Here is a 19191-nt window from a genome sequence, read left to right on the forward strand (position 1 = left end):
GCTTTTCCAGCCTCTACAAGCTTTCCGGCTGGGGCTGGAAACATGACTAAGTGGTTAACAGTGCTTACTGCTCCTTACAGAACACCCAGGGTGGATTCCCAGCACCCACCCTCGGTGGTTCACAACTGCCTAGAGCTCCAGTTCCAAGGGATCTGATGTACGCACGGGGCACAGAGACACATAAAATACACCTTACTTTTTTATTTTTCAGGAGGAGCATTCAGATAACTACAGCCCTGCTAACATCTTATTATTTGGCTTTTGTTCTGAGACAGGGTCTCATGTAGCCCAGGCTGATCACAAACAAACTCCCTAGAGAGCTGAGGCTGGCTTTGAGCTTCTGAGCTTCTTGTTTTCATCTCTGCATTGTTGGGCTTATAGGCATGTGCCACTGTGCCTTGATCTTTTGTATGCGTTCATGTCAGTGTGTGTGTGTGTGTGTGTGTGTGTGTGTATCTGTGTGCACACACACATGTGATTGCATGCACTTGAGCACGAGTGTACATGTGAAGGTCAGAGGACAACCTCTGGGGTCATTTGTTCCTCTGGTGCCATCTGCCTTCTTTTTTTTTTTTTTTTTTTTTTTTTTTTTTTAAAGACAAGGTTTCTCAACACCCTGGAACTCAACCTAACAGGCCAGACTGACTGGTTAGCCAAGAGTTCCAGGAATCCAGCTGTCTTTGACTCCTCAGCTTGGGGATTATAAACACACTATTACACCTGGGTTTTTGTCTTTTGTTTTTACTTTTCTTTTTTTTTTAAATGAATGAAGGAAAGGTACCTAAGATGTCATGTTTCATCTTCAGGGCTGGGCGTTCACAGTGCCATTTGTGCAAAGGGGAGAACTGGAAGGAGCTCTTCCAGGGAAGAAGCTGTGGATTGTGTGTGAGAGCTTTATCTGCTTGGTTAAGACATGCAAGAGGAGATGTCAAAGGAGCATCTGGACACATGAGGAGCAGCTAGACATGTGAGGAGCATCTGGACATGTGAGGAGTAGCTGAACACGTGAGGAGTAGCTGGACACATGAGGAGTAGCTGGACACGTGGGGATCTGGGCTGCAGGACAGAACACAGGACCCAAGAATATGCAGCTCACCATCTGAAGAGCGGGGGACTAAAAACAAGATGTGCTGGCTCACACCTGTAATCCCAGCACTGGGAATGCTGAGGCAGGAGGATTGCTATGATTTTGAAGCCAGCCTGGGCTACGTAGGGCATTCTAGGCTAACCTAGTTTACAGAGTGAGACACACACACACACATTCCTGTCTCCAAAATAAACACTTATAAACGCCGTGAGAGTAGATTTATTCAATAAGAGAGATGGCAGCAGACAAGAGGGGCCTGGAGTATGCTCATATCATGGAGAGGGGGGAGGGGGGAGGGTAAGTGGTACCCAGAAGCTAAAACCAGGGCTAGGGTCATAGTTCAGTTGGTCAAGTGTTTGGCAATGGAGACCAGAATTCAACCCCTAGAACCTTGTTTTTTTTTTTTTTTTTTAAAACAAAAACCAAAAACAAAACCTGGGCATGATTACGTGTGCATATAAACCTGGCAGTGATAGGGAGGTAAGCAGACCCCTGCCCCAGGGCCAGTGTAGCTTGGCCTGTAGCTCCAGGCCAGGGAGAGACAACCAAACACAAACCTAGATGGTGGTGATAGAGGGATGGAGGAACATGAGAGGTTCTCCTCTGCCCTCCACCCGCAGGCAGACACCTCCACACAGAAACACAGAAAAGCTGGGGCTAGAGAGATGGCTCAGTGGTTAAGATAGCAATCGACTCTTGCTTGGGACCCAGGTTCAGTTCCCAGCACCATAGTGGAGAGCTCAGGGTCACCTCTGACTCCAGCTCTAGGTGATCTGACCTCTACAGGCTCCTGCACACACACACACACACACACACACACACACACACACACACACACACACACACACAGCCAGGTGGCAGGAGTGGAGTAATCTAAAAAAACTCTCCCTCATAAACCAATTGAGACAATGTCTCAATCTGTAACCCTTCCTAATTTAACAAGTCCTATACCACCCAGGCTGAATTCCTGGCAATACTCCTGCCTCAGCTTCCCAAGTGATGGGATTACAGGTATGCATGGGCACACCCAACAGAGAAAGTATTTTCTAAGAGGGAGAGGAGTGAGCGTAGTCATGGTTTCCATTGCGGTAATGTAACCCCACGGGGAGGAATGGGTTAATTCCGCACAGTTCATCTCTGAGGAAAATCAGGGCTGGACTTGAAGCACTGAGGCAGGGTAGGAACATGGAGCAGGAGCTGATACAGAAGCTATGGAAGGGTGTGCTTACGGCTTGCTTCCCGTGGCTAACACAGCTTGCTTTCTCGTACACCCCAAGACCACCAGGTCAGGGATGACACCACCCACAATGGTGTGAGCCCTCCTTCATTAATCACTAATAAAGAAAATGTCTTACAGGCCTACCCACACAGCCCAGGCATTTTTCTCAGCTGAGGCTCTCTCCCTCCCTCCCTCCGCTTGTGAGACCCGATCTTCCCATCTTCCTCTGTCCCAAAATAATGGTTTTGGTTGCAGAAACTGTAGCTGTTGTTCTGCATGGACCAGATAATTCACGGACAAAGAGCACTCCGCAGCAGGATGTTTCTTTGTCCCTTTGATGTCTTCCATCCTGTTTTGACTAGCATGTCTCCCTTTATAGATGACTCAGTGTTCCATTGGACTGGCAGGAAGCTCACTACCTCTTCCAGTGAGCACACATCTACCAAGTCAGACCAACTCAGTTTTAGAGGCCCTATTCTTAGTGACAACTGTACAAAAAAAAAAAAAACAGTTTTGATAGCACAGGGGAAATCCCTTGGTTTTTTATGTTTTGTTTGTTTCTTTCTTTCCAAAGATATCTTTGAAGGGTCTTTGGTACTCATGACAGGTCCTGGCTCCCAGCTAAATTGGATGCTTTAGGGATTCTCTCACAACCCCTCTGATGCAGTTACTGGTCCAACAGTATTGATCGAGATATGGGATACATACATCCCTGCATCTCTTTTCAATAAACCCAGCTGCTTACACAAGGAGCCTGCTTAAGTGACCATCTCTACAGAGCAGGGAGATGCAAGGATTTACACAGAAGAAACAGAAGCAGGTTTTAAAAAAAGATTTATTTTTGTTTGTTTAATGTATCTGAGTGCTCTATCTGCATGTATACCTGCATACCAGAAGAGGGTGTCAGACCCCCAATTGTAGATGATTGTGAGCCACCATGTAGTTGCTGGGAGAACCTCTGGAAGAGCAGCTGGTTCTCTAGCCCCCCCCCCCAAGAAGTTTTAAATTCCACGTCAGAGAATTTTGCTCTAAAGGCCTCTGCCATTTACATGTTTGAGACTCCAAATTTCTCCTACAGTCCATAGCTTCCCTTTCTCTTTCCTCTCTTCCCATTAAAATTTTAGGTGAGTCTGGTGATGGTAGTCCAAGCAGTGACTGCACACACAGCATTGATCCCAGCACTCCAGAGGCAGAGGCAGGCAGATCTCAAGTTCAAGTCTAGCCTTGTCTGCAGAGTGAGGTTGAGGACAGCCAGGTCTACCCAGAGCAATCCTGTCCCAAGAATCAAAATAAAACAATAAAATGTTTAATTAGATGTATTTATTTCTAGATTATTTCATGTATGAGTGTTTTGCTTGCATGTTTATATTACCATCATGCATGCCTGGTGTCCATGTCTGTATGTACCACATGCATGCCTGGTGCCTGTTAAAGCCAGAAGAGGACACTGGATCTTCTGGGACAGGAGTTAGGATTAGGGTTAGGGTTAGGGTTAGAGTTAGGGTTAGGGTTAGGGTTAGGGTTAGGGTTAGGTGGTTGTGAGCCATCTCGTAAGTGCTGGGAACCCAACCTGGTTCTTCTGCAAGAGCAACAAGTGCTCTGAACTGTTGAGTCATCTCTCCGGTACCTGAGAGGAATTGATTTTTATTTTTTTATTTGTTCTTTTTGCACTTTTTATTATGCGTGTGTATTTGAGCACACTTTTGCACATGTGGAGGTCAGGAGACAACTTGTGGATATTGGTTCTCTCCTACCATGTGGTCCAGGAAATTGACTCCCTGTCTTGGTGGCAAGTATTTTAACCCACTGAGCCATCTCCCCAGGCCCCTTCGGATGTTTATCTACTTACTCACGGCTGTGCACAATACTCTCTGCACACACAGAGCTTTGGATTTCTTTCCTGGAGTTGTATTACCATAAGGAATGGTAGTCGTGACAAAGAGTTAATCACTCTGTGTTTTGTTATCTGATGTCATCTGGCCCAGTACAGAAATCCTCACACTGCACACTGCCTTCCGAGAGTCACGTGTTAATGTACCATTTTCACCGAGGCCTCGGCACTGTTCAGTTTTATTATTTCATGTGACTGAAGAGATGGGAAACGAACTCTGAGGTCTTTCCAGTTCAATGTTCTTCGTTTGCTAGGAAAATAAAACCTTTTCTTCCTCCAAAAAAACTCCTTACATTTGCTTTCTTCTCAGCTGTCTACTTGTCCTTTGATATTTGATTTTTTTTTTTTTTTTTTTTAAGAGCCAGAAAGTGCCTGAAACGTCGACTGTGACAATAGGGCACAGTATCAGCGATTCGGGGCACGTGGATCCTCACCCGGCTGTTTCTGACCAGGGATCTCGTCGTTTTAGCTCAGCTGAATTAAAAGCATTTCAGCATGAAGATCTTTAACATAAACAAAAATTTATTTTTATTTATGAATGTGTCTTTGTGTGTCTCAGTGCCCTTGAAGAGGGTGTTGGATACTCCGAGGCTGGAGTTACAGGTGGTTGGGAGCCACCTCTCAGGACCCCTGGAAGACAAATGCTCTTACGTGCCCTGCCGTGCCGTTTTTACAGTCCTGCAGCGCAAAGATATTAAACCATCCCTCCTGTTACGTTTAGGCAAATGACTAGGTGGAAAAGATGGCGCAATGATGAAGGATGCTCCGGTGGGCGGGGGGAGGGGGCGGGGCTTGTTCCAGCTTGCAGGTGGCTCAGCGTGTCGATCCTTGCTAAAAATCTCTGAATCAGGCCTGAATCACTCGTGTTTTCTGACTCACTTCTTAACTCCCTGTGGTGTGGTCTTTACCAAGGGTGTTGTCTACCTGATGCACTCACTGCTTACCATTTCTTTTTGAGACATGTTCTTACTCTTTTAGCCCATCGCACGTTCCGTAGCACAAATATGGATGCCCGGGGAATCCGTTCCCATCTCCACGGTGCGGAGGTTGGTTTTCTCTTTTTTCTGTTGAGCTGTGAATTCCAGGCCAGCTGGTTCACCAGCCTCTGGGCAATTTTCCTGCCTCTTCCTCCTATATTCCTGGAGGGTTGCTAAGCTTACAGTCAGTGCACCATAGCATCCAGCTTTTTACCTGGGTTCTGGGAATTGAACCTGGGTCAACTACTAGTGTGGCTAGCACATCCCAGCACAGAGATTCCCACTGGATGCCATCTCTCTAACCTAACTGTCCTTTTTCTGGAGACAGGGTCTTCAAAATCGGGAGAAGGCTGTTTCTGTGGCTTCTTTGCAGCGTTCTGGACACTTGCTATGGCAGAATATTGGTCTGCTTAAGGGACTGTCGTTTCCACCAGAATATTAATAATCAGACAATAGAGTGCCTCTCAGTTTGTTCACTACTGGATTCCCAGTGTCTAGCCTATTGCTGGCACTTCCTAGGGACTGTCAGGTGGAACAACAAGGAAGTCTGTCATTAGGTTTCTTTCAGTGCTAGGGATGGAACAGAGAGGGTTTAACTCCTGAGCCACACCCCAGCTATTATTAATCAGCTTTATGTATACTTCTTTAAAAATAATGATAATTATTATTATTGCTAGTGGAGGTGGTGGTGATGGTAGTGGTGGTGTGTGTATGCATTCATTCACCTTCCCACAGAGGCCAGAAGATAGGATCAGAGCCCCTGGAGCTAAGTTAAAGGCAGTGGTGAGCCATCCGATGTGAGTGCTGGGAACCAAACTCTGTCTCTGGAGAACAGCAAGTGCTCCTAACTTCCGAGCCATTTCTCTAGCCTCTTGTATATGTTTTGGGTGGTGTGAGTCCCTGGGGTTTGAACCTCTGCATGCAGAGGCACAAACTCACCTCTACTCACAGCCTCCACAGGTCGATTTTGAAAGGGTCATTCCACTGATTTACCAGCATTTGAGCCACATGTTCTGAAGTCATGAGACACTTATTTTCCAAACATATCCTGTGAGCACCAGGACACCCAATGGAGAAAGCAGCAGGTCTCTGTTTAGCAAACTGAGCTGAAGTTGTTGGGTGCCCAGCTGGCTAGTCCGACAGAGGCATGTCACCTGGACCAGATCATGTGATTCCCAAGGGTCTTTTCCTCTTCTACCTCCCACATTCCCACTCTTCTTTCTGCTCTCCTTTGTTTTAGGGGGAGAGAAGATCTGTGGATGTTTCTATATTTAGGGAGAAATACCCAGTGGACATGAAGGAACTAGAGATGCCGGAATGGGCACCAACTGGACCCTACCGGTCCCTACACAGAACCATGCCTTGAATCGCAGCACTCAGGAGACAGGGGCAGGCAGATCTCTGAGTCTGAGGCCAGCCTAGTCTAGAGTTCTAGGATAGCCAGAACTACACAGAGAAGCCATGTCCTGAAAAAAACCAAACCAAACACAACAACAAAAATTCTGTACTTCATTTCTTCTCTCCCCATTCTAAGAAAAGTCCTTTCTTTTTTATTTCTATCTCATGTAGCCCTTGCTGGCCTGGAACTCACAGAGATGCACCTGCCTCTACTTCTCCAGTGCTGGGATTAATGACACATGCTGCTCTACCTGAAAGGAATTCTATTTTTCCCTGTCTCTTTTAAAATTGTGTGTGTGTGTACGCATTTAAGGAGGTTAGAAGAGGGATTGGAGCTGAAGTTACATGTTACATGAGGTGTTTTTCTTTTTTTTTTTTTTTAAAGAATTGTTTATTTATTTCATGTACACTGTAGCTGTCTTCAGACACACCAGAAGAGGACTGTAGCTGTCTTCAGACACACCAGAAGAGGGCATCAGATCCCATTCAGATGGTTGTGAGCCACCATGTGGTTGCTGGGAATTGAACTCAGGACCTCTGGAAGAGCAGTCAGTGCTCTCAACCGCTGAGCCATCTCTCTAGCTGGAGGTGGGAATTGTCATGTGGATGCTGGGATCTGATTCCCTGGTCCTCTGTGAGATCAGCAAGGACTTAACCACTGAGCCATCCTAACCTGCTTGGTTCTCAAATTAACAGCAGCAGAGAGGCATCTGAAAGAAATTTTATCTCACCTAATCTAATCGGCCAGAATGCTTTTTAAAAAATGCTTTATTATTTTTATTTTATGTACGCTGATGTTTTTAGTGCATATATGTCTGTGTGAGGGTGTCAAATCCCCTGGAGCTGAAGTTTCAAACACTTGTGAGTTGTCATGTGGTGCTGGGAATTGAACCTGGGTCCTTTGGAAGAGCTTAAGTGCTCTTAAGTGCTGAGCCATCTCTCCACTTCCTGGTCAGAATACTTATCCACTCTGTCCTAAAGTTGTTCTTTCTCTCCCTCCAAACTTCCTCCAACTCAGAGCATTCTGGCCCCTTTTCTTCCTACTTCTTTTCCCCTCACTCTTCTTCCTTTCTTCTGTCTTTCTTTCTTTCCTCTCCCTCTCTCTCTGAGGTAGATCTCACGTAGCTCAGGCTGGCCTCTAACTCACTGTGTCACTGAAGGATGATCATGTCTTCTGATTCAACTGCTAGTATCACAGATCTGCCCCAGCACTATGGGCTTCTGTGGTGGGGGTGGGGATGGGGATGGGATGGGAATGGGGTGGGGGTGGACAAAACGCAGGCTTCGGTCATTCTAGGCAAGCACTCTACCAACTGAGCTATGCCCACAGCCCTCTTCCTTCTTTTAAGGGACATCCTTTTCTTGTTTGGCTGCACATACTTGTCCCAGCCTTTGCAAATGGCGGCAGGAAGATGAGGAATTCACAGTCATCTTAGGCATAGTAAATAAGAGGCCAGCCTGAGCTATGCTATGAAACTGAAACAAAAATAAAAAGTAAGAAAAACAATGAGTGTGTGTGGTGGTGTGGCGTATTAATTCTACTACCCAGGAGGCAGAGACCGGTAGATCTCAATGCCAGTCTGGTCTGCAAGGCAAATTTCAGGACATCCAAAGCTACATAGAGATACCCTTTCTCAAAGACAAAAACCAACAATAACAAAAACCCACTACCAGCAACAAAAACCCAAACCTACAAGGCAAGCCTGATAACCTGAGTTCAGTTCTCAAACCCACGGTAGTATGAGACAACCGATTCCTTGTTGTGTTATGTTATTTATTTTAATTTAGAACATGTACTATGGAGTTCATGAGCACCCCAAATAATAACCAACTAAATTTTAAAAATCACCACCAGTAGGGCGGGAGGTGCACGCCTTTAATCCCAGCATTCAGGAGGCAGGTGGATCTCTAGGAGTTTGAGGCTAGCCTGGTCTATAAGTCAGTGCCTCGACAGCCAAAGCTACACGGTGAGATCCTGTCTTTAAAAACCAGACCACCACCAACAAAACAAAACCAGAAATCATCATCACCACATCAAAACCCTAAAGAATGTTCACAGCTCTGGAAACTAACCACTCGAAAACTGCAGGCATCCTACCGGCTAGTAGCTGTCTATCCTTTCCCAGGTCAGTCAGAACTGAGGAAGGTTCCAGGGACAACCCTCCTCAGTTCTGCCTCTCTCCTGACCTGGCCCTGGCAACAGTGTCCCCAGCAGGTGGGCGGAGGGAAAGAGACTGTACATTCATGAATTATTAATATTGTTTTCTGTCAAAGTATAACCCAGGCGGTGAGCAAGGTGATACAATTATCCACAGGCAGTTGTGAGAAGACAGAGGGAAGAGGCCTACTTGATCTGAAAGGGTGATAAGGAACCAATCGGGAAGTCAGGAGGGCAGGAAGTGCATTTCAGAGACAAGGTCAGCCAAGACCTCAAGATGACAGCAGTAGCCCATGAGGTTGGCAAGCAAGAAACTAAGGACACAGTGATGGCTCCTCCTCATCAGAACACTGAGGGAGAAAAAGAGAGACAGGTGGTGGAAGGCCTCAGGCCAATTTCCGGGGCCATTTTGGAGAGACGGAAGATGCTTTAGAAAAATGAAGGATTGCATAGCTAGCCGCTTTGAATGGCTAAAAGGCCTTGGGAAGGCTGTCCAGGGTGCTCTGGAGTCATTGGCAGGTTTGAGCATGAGTCATTTACTTTTTCAGCAATGTCTTTTGGGGCGGGAGAGACTGACCTGGGGAGAATGTCAGGAGCAAAGGAGTATCTCCCAGACCTTTAAACTGGCAGACACTCAGTTCAAGTTCACTGAAGCAATATTCAAAAAGTCTGTAAATGGTGCCCAGAGACATACATGGCTCAGAGGGGCCACGATGCAATAGGAAGTGAGGCTGGGCGTGGTGGTGCACACCTTTAGTCTCAGCCCTTGAAGGGCAGAGGCAGGTGAATCATGGTGAGTCTGAAGCCAGCCTGGTCTACATAGTGAGTTCGAGGCTAACTAGGGCTACATAGTGAACCTATCTCAAACAAAACAAAACAGTATGAAGTAGAGTAATGTATTGGCTAGTTTTATGCTAATGTGACATAGCTAGAGTCATCAGAGCGGAGGGAGTCTCTGTTGAGAAAATGCCTTCATAAGATCAGGCTGTATGCAAGACTAGAGGGCATTTTCTTAGTGATTGATGGGGGAGGGCCCAACCCATTGTGCCTGGAGCTGTCGCTGGGCTGGTGGTCTTGGCGTCTATAAAGAAGCAGGCTGAGCAAGCCATGAGAATTAAGCCAGTAAGTAGTACTTCTCCATGGCTTCTACGTTAGTTCCTGCCTCTAGGTCCCTGCCCTAATTGAGTTCCTGTCCTGACTTCCTTTGATGATGAACTGTGATGTGGAAGTGGAAGCCGATTAAACCCTTTCTTCTCAAGTTATTTTGGTCATGAGTTTTATTACAGCTATAATAATTCTAAGTAAGAGGCTGGAGAGATGGCTCAGAAGAACACTGACTACTCTTCCAGAGGTCCTCAGTTCAATTCCCAGCAACCACATGGTGGCTCACAATCATCTGTAATGGGATCTGATGCCCTCTTCTAGTGTGTCTGAAGAAGCTAAAGAATACTCACATATACATAAATAAATCAATCTTAAATTAAAAAAAAAAAACCCTCTAATTAAAACAAGCTGGTATCAGAAGTGGGGTATTTCTATGACAGACCTGAACATGTTTTTGAGAGGCCTGGGAAGGATGACTTTGGAACTTGGGCTAGAAAAGCCATTGGGGGTTGAGAGCTTAGTGAGCTGTCCTGTAGGAGCCCACGGTGAAAATGTGGAGAGCAGTGCGGACAACAGAGGCCTGGCTTGTGACAGTTTGGAGGGAAGCAAAGACTTTGGGGTCTTTGGTATGAAGAATCTGTGGTGTTTGCTTAGCTGGGGCTGAGGAATCAGCTGTGATTGACAAGGGAGCAGAACCACTAAAGTAAGACCTTTGCTTTGTTGGGACAATGGATGCTGATCATCTGGGGCTGAGGAATCAGATGTGATTAAGAAGAGACTAATGCCGTTAGGTTGAAATCTTCTGTGAAGTGTTTCCAGAGAGAACACAGAAGCTGTGCTCCAGAAGCAGCCCAGGTCGTACCTTGTGCTGGCAGCTGGACTTGCTAGGATTTTTTTTTTTTTTTTAAGTACAGAATAAAGTTTATTCAGGGCATGAGGAGGGGAGTTAGGGGCAGAGAGAGAAGAGAGTAGAGAAGGAGAGGGGGCTATGAGCACGTGGAGGGTAAAGAGAGAGAAGGGGAGGGAGAGCGGGAGAGTAAAAAGCAGGAACACAAGAGCTGGACTTTCTAGTATTAAGTCACCCAGGTGGTACTGGTTTTGAAAGCACAAAGGGGTCGTGGAAAGCAGCCGAGGTTTGGCACCGTGAGAGGTTTAGAGAGGCTTCTGAGGCTGCACCAGCCTCAGTGGTAGTTAAAGGCGCAGGATTGAAAGGGTCCTATGGAGAAGTTGCAACTTGGCACCAGGGAGAAAGCCCAGGAGAGGCTATTGGTGAAGGTGCATCTCTGTTGTCGTGCAGACCCCAGCATTTTGGAGATGCCGGTGCCGTGACCACCGAGAAGAGCAGCAGCGGTGGAGTGGAGCCAGTCTGAGCCTAGAAGAAGCCGTTTGTACTGCAGGGCCAGAACTGGAGAATTGACCCACGCGCTTTGGAAGAGCCCGAGTGAATCCCAGATAATTGGACTCTGAGTTATTTATAGTATTGGAGTTTGTTTTTGCTTTGTTCAGATTGTGCCTGGGCCCTGGTTCTTCCCCCGTGAAGGAAGAGTGTATTTATTTATTTTGGAGATAATTTGTTTTATATTTTGATATTGGTAACATGTCATCTTGGGGATAAACAAAAGTGATATTTGTCTGTCAAACTGACAAGGGATCAGTTATATGGGATAGGTTTTTTTTTTAAAGATTTATTATAGTTATGAGTACACTGTAGCTGTCTTCAGACACATCAGAAGAGGGCATCAGATCTTATTACAGATGGTTGTGAGCCACCATGTGGTTGCTGGGAATTGAACTCAGTTCCTCTGGAAGAGTAGTTAGTGCTCTTAACCACCAAGCCATTTCTCTAGCCCTATGAGCTAGTTTTATGTCAACTTGATACAAGCTAGAGTCATCAGAAAGAAGGGAACCTTAAGTGAGAAAATAGCCCCATAAGTTCTGGGCGTAGGTAAGTGGTAAGCCTGTAGGACATTTGGAGAAGGTGGGCCTACTGTGGGTGGGGCCATCCCTGGGCCTGGCTTCTATAAGAAAGGCTGAGAAAGCCATAGGGAGCTAGCCAGTAAGTGGCACCTCCTTATGGCTTCTGCATCAGCTCCCGACACCAGGTTCCTGCTCAGTCTGAGTTCTTGTGCTGACTGGGCTCTTATCTTCACTTCCTTGATGATGCTGTGATATGGAAGTGTAAGCTGAATCAAGCCTTTCCTCCATGTTTTGTGGAATGAAGTAGAAAGACCTAAGACACAGGTAATTAACCAGTTCTGTTTAACCAACAGGGAAGTAGTGTTGGGAAGGGAGTGCTAGGGGCAAACTTTCAGACAGGAAAAGCCCCCAGAGCTACTGAACAAAGCTCTCCAGCATCTTTAAGACTGTAGTGAATTCATTGGGGTAGTGAGGCCTGAAAATGGATACATGTCTCCATGATGTCTGAGCATCTGTGGTGGAGACATTTGGACTTCTCCATCTGTAATGATAAACTGCAGATGTTTGTGTTGAAGGAAGGTAACGTCTTTCTGTGAGTGTTTAAGGTAGCAGCTGAACTAGTTTAAACAGTTAAGTCAGTAAAATGGCTTCTTGTCTGGGTGAAAAGAGGAATTTTAAATTACATGATTAAATTCATTAATATAAAGAAAGGGCCCTTCCTTCCCAGGGCCAGTTATGACCCTTTCTGACTTCATAAACAGAAAAAAAATTTTTTTCTTTTTTTAAAAAGCAGTTCTTCCAGACTTAGATCTCTGGGAAAATGGAAGTAAATACTGACACAGGCTTATTTTGTTTTCCCAAGAGAGGGTTCCCAAGCGATTTCTCTAATTAGTCTAGGAAAAAAAAATTGTTTTGAAGCTTGCTTTTCCTTTTAGATTTCAAATGAACTAAGGGTGAAATAACAGTCTTGCTTTAGATTCTCCACCTTTGGCTTGTACATAGTGTAAGTCGTGAGGGACTTTTAAAAATAAGGAAGAACTAAAGAAAATACAGATAAGGCGATTTTGCAAGGGACTTATTAAAAAATAAAAAAAGGAGGAAGTAGCACCTGCTTTAGAGAAATTTAGTGGGTAACTAATGGAAAGGACATTGTGTGATCACCTATAGTCAGGTTTTCTAGAACTGAAAACGCGGGAACGTCGATAGGACCCAGGCTTCCCCTTATCACTTTATAGAGTAATAATCACACAATTCCGCCAGGCTCCCAGAGGACCTGTTGAAGTTACAGCTGAGCGCACCAAGAAGCCAATAACAAATCAGAAAGTTTCTCCCACCTCAAATTTCAACCAATCAGCTTCGGGAACTTTGGCTGGTTGGCCGGCGCGTCTGTTGCTGGGGGAAGACGGCAAGCCTCTTCAGCGTTGCCCACAACGGACATGGCTGCGGCCCTTGGAGGCGGGGATGTGAAGTGAGGAGGGGGCAGGGAGGGGAAAGGACGCGGGCGAGGAAGACCGTCCGAGGGGGCCCGGGTAAGTACGAGAAGGCCCGCGGTCCGAAGTGGGGAGCAAGGGGGCGTGGGGCTCGGCCTGATGCGCCCTCTGAGTACTTACCCAAGGCGAGGAGCGTCTGGGGTGTGCACCTAGCAAGTGGCACCAAAGGGGGGTGTCCCTCTATGGTGGAGTGGAGGGGCCGGCCGGCGCCTGCCTCCAACTCCTGTTGGGCTCCTTCCCTCAGGTCCTCACGGGTTTTTTTGTTTTGTTTTGTTTTCTTATTTCCCCTCTCTGTCCTGGCTTGCTGGTTGCCGGCGTCCCTCCTCAGAAATAAAGGTTGTGTCCAACAAAGAATCCTTGGCCCAGGTTCGCTGTGGCTGGGCCTCGGGCCAGAGGGCTGCGGGTCCTGATGCCATGAGTGTTTATTTGTAGGCCTCTGGGTGTCCCCGGCCCAAATAAAGACAGTTTTCTCGCACAGCACGTGCTGTGCTCGCCGCCCCGAGCTGACAGAGTCTTTGCGCCCGCCTGCCCGCCCTGCTAGACACTGTGAGGGACTTCCAGTTCATTGCAAGGCTGCGATGTTGCAGTTGGGGTGTGCTCCCCGCCCCCCTGCTTTTAGAGTCACATAAAGATGCTTCGGAAACATGCATGGCACCACAGCATTTGCAGTTCTGTTAAAGCAATTTCCTTGTTAAGCCCTCTTCTTTTCTTTTTTTCCTTACTTGGAAACCCTAAAGTCAAAAGCCTAGTTTTCTATAACGTCAAATAAGAGTGAGGGAGGGAAAAAAACAAGTTTGACAATCGCTTCCAGAATCAGACCATTGTACAATGTAGGCGCATCCTGGAGCAGTTCAGACAGGTTCCACGGACACTCTGCAGGGTAATTTCACCCGCTTCTTAGGGGCCGTCATTTCTGTTAGGTTCTCTCTTGGCAGAATTACAAGCGGGGAAACCTAGATTCTGACTAAGGCTGCGTTAACAAGTCACCCCTTTGATAACCAGTCCCCCAGGTCGTTAGAGAGGTAACTGGCCTTGAGTGTCCACCTCTGCTCATTTCCATTTGGTAGAAGACCTCACAGATGAGGATTAGAAGACAGACAAGAGGCTGACCAGGCAGGGAGATGGAGAGAAACCAGAAAGCACTTCTATTTTAAGTGACGAGGCAGTGCCAGTTCCCTGGGATCAACCATTTGGAAGGCTTACCTTAACAGTAAAGGTCACAGTCCTTGGCTCCTCCCTGCTACTTTCCCCTAAATTGGACTTCAGAACCAATTTCTATACATCACTCAAATGCTTACTGCCTACACCCAAGGTATTTATTTAACCCATCCTGGCCAGTCAGGTGTAAGCTGGAAAGACCTGCAGGGCCTCTAAGGACATCCCTGATTTCCAAGTGAGAGGGCTCCCCTGGTCTCCCCCCGGCACCTTCAGGTAACCGGTAACCCAATGTTGGTGTTTCTCGTTCTGTTGCTGTTGTGTCTGTTCTGTTCCCAGCAGGGTTATCCATGGCTGAAATGATAGGTTTCTTTCAAATGGTCTGAAAGTCTAGTTTGCCAGCAGGCCTAGGTGAAGTAAAGGTTAGGCCATGGCTGAAACTGGAATGTTTTCCTTCATGAAGACTCAGCTGGTGTGGTTTGGTGGTCAGGGGTTTGTTTACTAATCAGCCTGACCTGTGGCTGCCCGGTTGGTAGTAAACAGTGCTGGTCACGTGGTGTGGGAAGAAGACTAAGGGCCAGATTTCCACCCAATCTTGACGATCCTTCCTCACTCTGGTAAATTTCACCGGTGGAGTTTTAATGTAACTGTGTGACCACGGTTCTATAATTTCGGGATCCATTTGAAGAAGTCTCTTGTGATATGCAGCCTTTAAAGGAGGTTCTAAAAAAAAAAAAAAAAAACCTACCAGGAAACAAGGAAAGATGTTCTTGGAGAGAGACACAGCAGTGAACACCAGACCATAAACCTGCTCTGAGCTGCAGCAGACTCAATAGACAGCACCACTTTGGTAATGTTAGGCAGAGCTAGAGTTTGCTGTGGGTTTTTGTTTGTTTGTTTGTTTGTTTTTTAGTGGTGGCAAAATATACATTTCGTGAGATTTAGCACAAGGTCTGTTTGGCACATTTGGATTCTTGTACTACCATCACGACCACCCATTTCTAGAATGTCTTTATTTTCTTAGCCTGAAATTACCATTGAATTCTAACTCTCTACTTGCCACTGTTCCTACCCTTTGGCAACTTGCCTTACACTTTCTGTCTCTGTTGTTTTTCAATGTTCTGGAAAACTCATCTAGGAGACTTTGACATTTTTAGTTTTCACTGGAAACTGGGTGGTGGTGGTTATGCCTTTAATCCCACTACTTGGGAGGCAGAGGCAGACAGATCTCTGTGAGTTCGAGGCCAGCCTGGTTTAGAAAGCAAGTTCCAGAACAGCCAGGGCTACAGAGAGAGACCCTGTCTTGAAAAACCAAAAAGAAAAAAAAAATATAAATTCATTGTACCTAATCTGTGTCACATAAGGGTGAGCTCACATAAATGTCTGTGTCTGTCATAGATTTGAGCAACCCCCTACCCCACCCTACCCCATCCCTCTCTCATTTCTCTTCCTTATCCTCTAGAGCAGTGGTTCTCAACCTTCCTCATGCTGCGGCCCTTTAATACAATTCCTCACGTGATTTTTTTTTTTTTTTTTTTTTGCATCTGCAAAATTTAGGAGCTAAGAACAAGAGAAAAATACAGTATTTGAGACAGGCTGGATTCAGTTAATACGATTCTCTCTAGTTATATCCATTTTATCCATTTTCCTGCAAGCAAAATAACTTTGTTCTTCACAGCTGAAAAAAAAAAAAAACAAAACAAAAAAACCCCTGGTGTCTACATAGCGCAGTTTCCTTCTCCCTCCTCCTGCTGTTGGCCACCGAGGCTGGTCCCTTAACTCAGCTGTTTTGAACAGTGCTGGTCAACGGGGACATGCAAGTGCCCTTGGTCTTGACTTGGAGTCTTTCAGGATAAAATACCATCTAGCTGGCCCACGTGTTAGATCCGTTTTGAGGTTTTTGTTTGTTTTGTTTTTTGTTTTTCAAGGCAGGGTCTCTCTGTAGCTCTAGGCTGCCCTGAGACTTACTCTAGACCCGGTTGGCCTCAGACTCAGAGACTTGCCTGTCTCTGCCTCCTCAGTACTTGGATAAAAGGCACTGCCACTACAGCTGGCCTGGCCATTTCCAATCTTTTGACAGGCTTCCATAGTGGATTTCCTTAGTGGCTGAGTGGTTTTTATCCCCCAGCAGTGGATGTCGGTTCCTTGTCCATGTCTTGGTCAGCATTCCCCGTCACTTACTTTCCGAACAACTGCCACTCTGATTCAGGAGAGATGGAGTCTCAATCTAGTTTTGGTTTGCGTTTCTCTGATGGTTAGTTTTCCGTATGTTTATTGGGTATCTGCATCCTATCTTTAGAGAACTAGCTGTCTGTTTTGTAAGCCTTTCATTGGCTTGGTGGTTTGGTTTCCTGTTGGCTAGATTTTTGAGTTCTTTGTATATTCTCTATGTTAATGTTCTGTCTGAGGCCTAGCTAGCAAAGATTCCTCTCCTGTTCCTCAAGCTTGTCTTTTATTCCATTTAGTGTTGTCTTTTCTGCACAAGGGCCTTTGAAGGTCATGAGGTCCCTTGTGTGATTGCTGGCATCCTTTTTTTTTTTTTAAAAAAAAAATTCTGCATTGGAATATTTGGTCGCCTTTGGTAAAGACAGCTTTCCTTTCTCTACTGAATTCTCTTTGTACTTTTCTTGAAAAATCAATCGTCCAGAAATGTCTGGATCTATTTTTGGGACTCTGAAATACCAAGCCAATACCACAATGCTTTGAGTACTGTAGTGTTACAGTCCTTGACGTAAGGAGGGCTCCTGGAACTTTTGTGTGCTTTTCCTCCCTCTCCTTCACTCTCCCCCATCCCACATCTCCTCTTCTCCTCCTCTGACTTTCTTCCTTTTCTGCTCCTCTGAGTCTCAGTCTCACTTGATAGATGAGGCTGGTCTCTCTTTCTGCTTCTCATGTTTCCACATCTGGTTGCTGCTCTTTGGAAGCCTGTTGTATCATCCTGTTCTCCCCCTCCCCATTTTTTTTGAAATGTCTTTGTTGGCCAAGGTATCACTCTGCAGCCCAGGCTGGCCTGAACCTTGTAATGCAGAACAGGTTGTCTTTGAACACATGGCGATCCTCTTGCTTCAGGCTCCTTAGTGCTGAGATTATAGAGGTAAACCACCAGATCTGCCTTGTTCTCTGTTCTGTGTCGTGGGGGCTAGTGAGACAGTTCATCAGGTAAGGAGCTTTTCTCTCAAGCCCAGCCACCAGATTTGAATTCCTGCCCCACATGATGGAAAGATAGAGTGAACTCCTGCCTGGTGTCCTGACCTCCAAGTGTATGTCATGCATGTCTGTCATAGCTAGGAATGACAACCCGTGCCTTTAATCCCAGCACTTGGGTGGAGGGGCAGGTGAATGGCTGCAAGTTTTAGGCCAGCCAGTGCTGTCTCAAAAACAAAACTAGAAAGCAAATAGATGTGTGTTGTGCAACTGAACAAAGCATTCCAGGCACGCTGTGCTATAGACAGAGGTCGGATATCTTTCTTTCTTGTTGGGAAGAAGACAAGTCTGTTATATAGACTGAATGATAATGAATTTTGGGTAGCTAGGCTCACATACTGGAATTGCACTTGACTAAGTCATCTGTGGTAGTTCTGTCCAGTGGTTTTCAAGCCTGTGCTGAGGACTTAATACTCTTCCCGGTTAACCTGACCCTATCAGATCTGGCTCATCTTTGCAACCTGTTGAGCCTTCCTTGGATGTGGACTTCGACGTTTTTCCCAGGGTTATGTATGTTCTCTAAGAACTTGACTACCATACCATCTGATTCCTTACTTAAGCCATTGGCAAAAATGTTGACTAGAATGCAAAGGATAAACCGTGATAGCTTGCTGTTGAAAACCTAGATTCGCTATAGCGTTAACACACCAATTAGTTCCCTTTGTTTACTGATATTTAATTAAATATAGGCCCATCAAATGTTGATTGGTGTGCTGAGCAAAGCCACTGTGCAAGCCTAGCTAATGGAGATTATGTTAGAAGGGTCTAGATGGACAGACAACTTCCTACATCACATTCAACTAGAGCCTTGGACCTGACTTGGTTTTGTGGCCTTGGTTCTGAGCTCAGTAGCAAGAACAACCATCTTTTTTCCCTTGGCTCTTGCTGCAGCTCTGTTTGCTTTTTGTTGTTGTTTTTGTTGTTGTTTTTGTTTTTTGCTGCTTGTGTGGCAAACCAACAATTTCATACGTTACAATTTTATTACCTCAAAATGTTATCACTGTCTTCTAACTCTCTTGCTTGTCATGTCTTCCCTTTCTTCCTCTCATCTTTCTTTCTTCTTTAAACTCTGAAAAATCTTGGGAGTCACCTTAGTAACTGTCAGCGATTCCTCAAGGCTTCCTGGGAGGCTCAGCCTCAGTCCTTCGAAGAGGCCTTCCTGGTCTTTTAAATTACACTTTTATCTGTTGACTTTCTATGCATGTGTATGTATGCATGAGTATCATGGTGCACGTAGAAGTCAGAGAACAACTTGTGGGACAGCTCTCTCCTACCACGAAGGTCCTCAGGTCCTTAGGTTAGCCAGCAGGTTCCTTATCAGCTGAGCCATCTCACTAGCCCTTACTGATCTGTTTTTCTAGTGGCCCCCAAACTGTTTATATCGTAAATTTCTCTGTGGCTCATGCTCATTGTCCCATCCGTTTGGGAGGCCAAGAATGGAGGGTTGAGTTTGATGCTTTCTGTGTGACCCTGTGTGTGGGAACATGTGCTCACATTCCCAAGCCCCTGAGAAACTGAACCAAACCAAGCAGCTCTCTTTCCTGAGGAAGAGATGTTATGTCTTAGACTTTGGAAGCCACCATCCCTTATC

The 19191-nt window shown here is 45.9% G+C and overlaps 2 protein-coding genes across 7 annotated transcripts in view; one reads left to right on the forward strand and one right to left on the reverse strand.

The window, feature by feature from the left end:
* GRB2 (growth factor receptor bound protein 2) overlaps positions 1-13490 on the reverse strand; it is a 104648-nt gene extending 91158 nt beyond the window's left edge. The window contains exon 1 of the mRNA XM_080923269.1: positions 13362-13490. The gene's annotated coding sequence lies outside the window, so the exon portion shown is untranslated. The remainder of the gene's footprint in view (positions 1-13361) is intronic.
* Positions 13200-19191, forward strand: part of TMEM94 (transmembrane protein 94) — a 33848-nt gene continuing 27856 nt past the window's right edge. For 4 of the 6 annotated variants that reach the window (XM_080923257.1, XM_080923260.1, XM_080923261.1 and 1 more), the window contains exon 1: positions 13200-13280. The gene's annotated coding sequence lies outside the window, so the exon portion shown is untranslated. Of the gene's footprint in view, positions 13281-14532; positions 14673-19191 lie in introns of those variants that run through there. The other 2 variants (XM_080923258.1, XM_080923259.1) reach the window with 2 other exon arrangements.

This window comes from Micromys minutus (genome assembly GCF_963924665.1).
Source record: "Micromys minutus genome assembly, chromosome: 10".
NCBI lineage: Eukaryota > Metazoa > Chordata > Mammalia > Rodentia > Muridae > Micromys > Micromys minutus.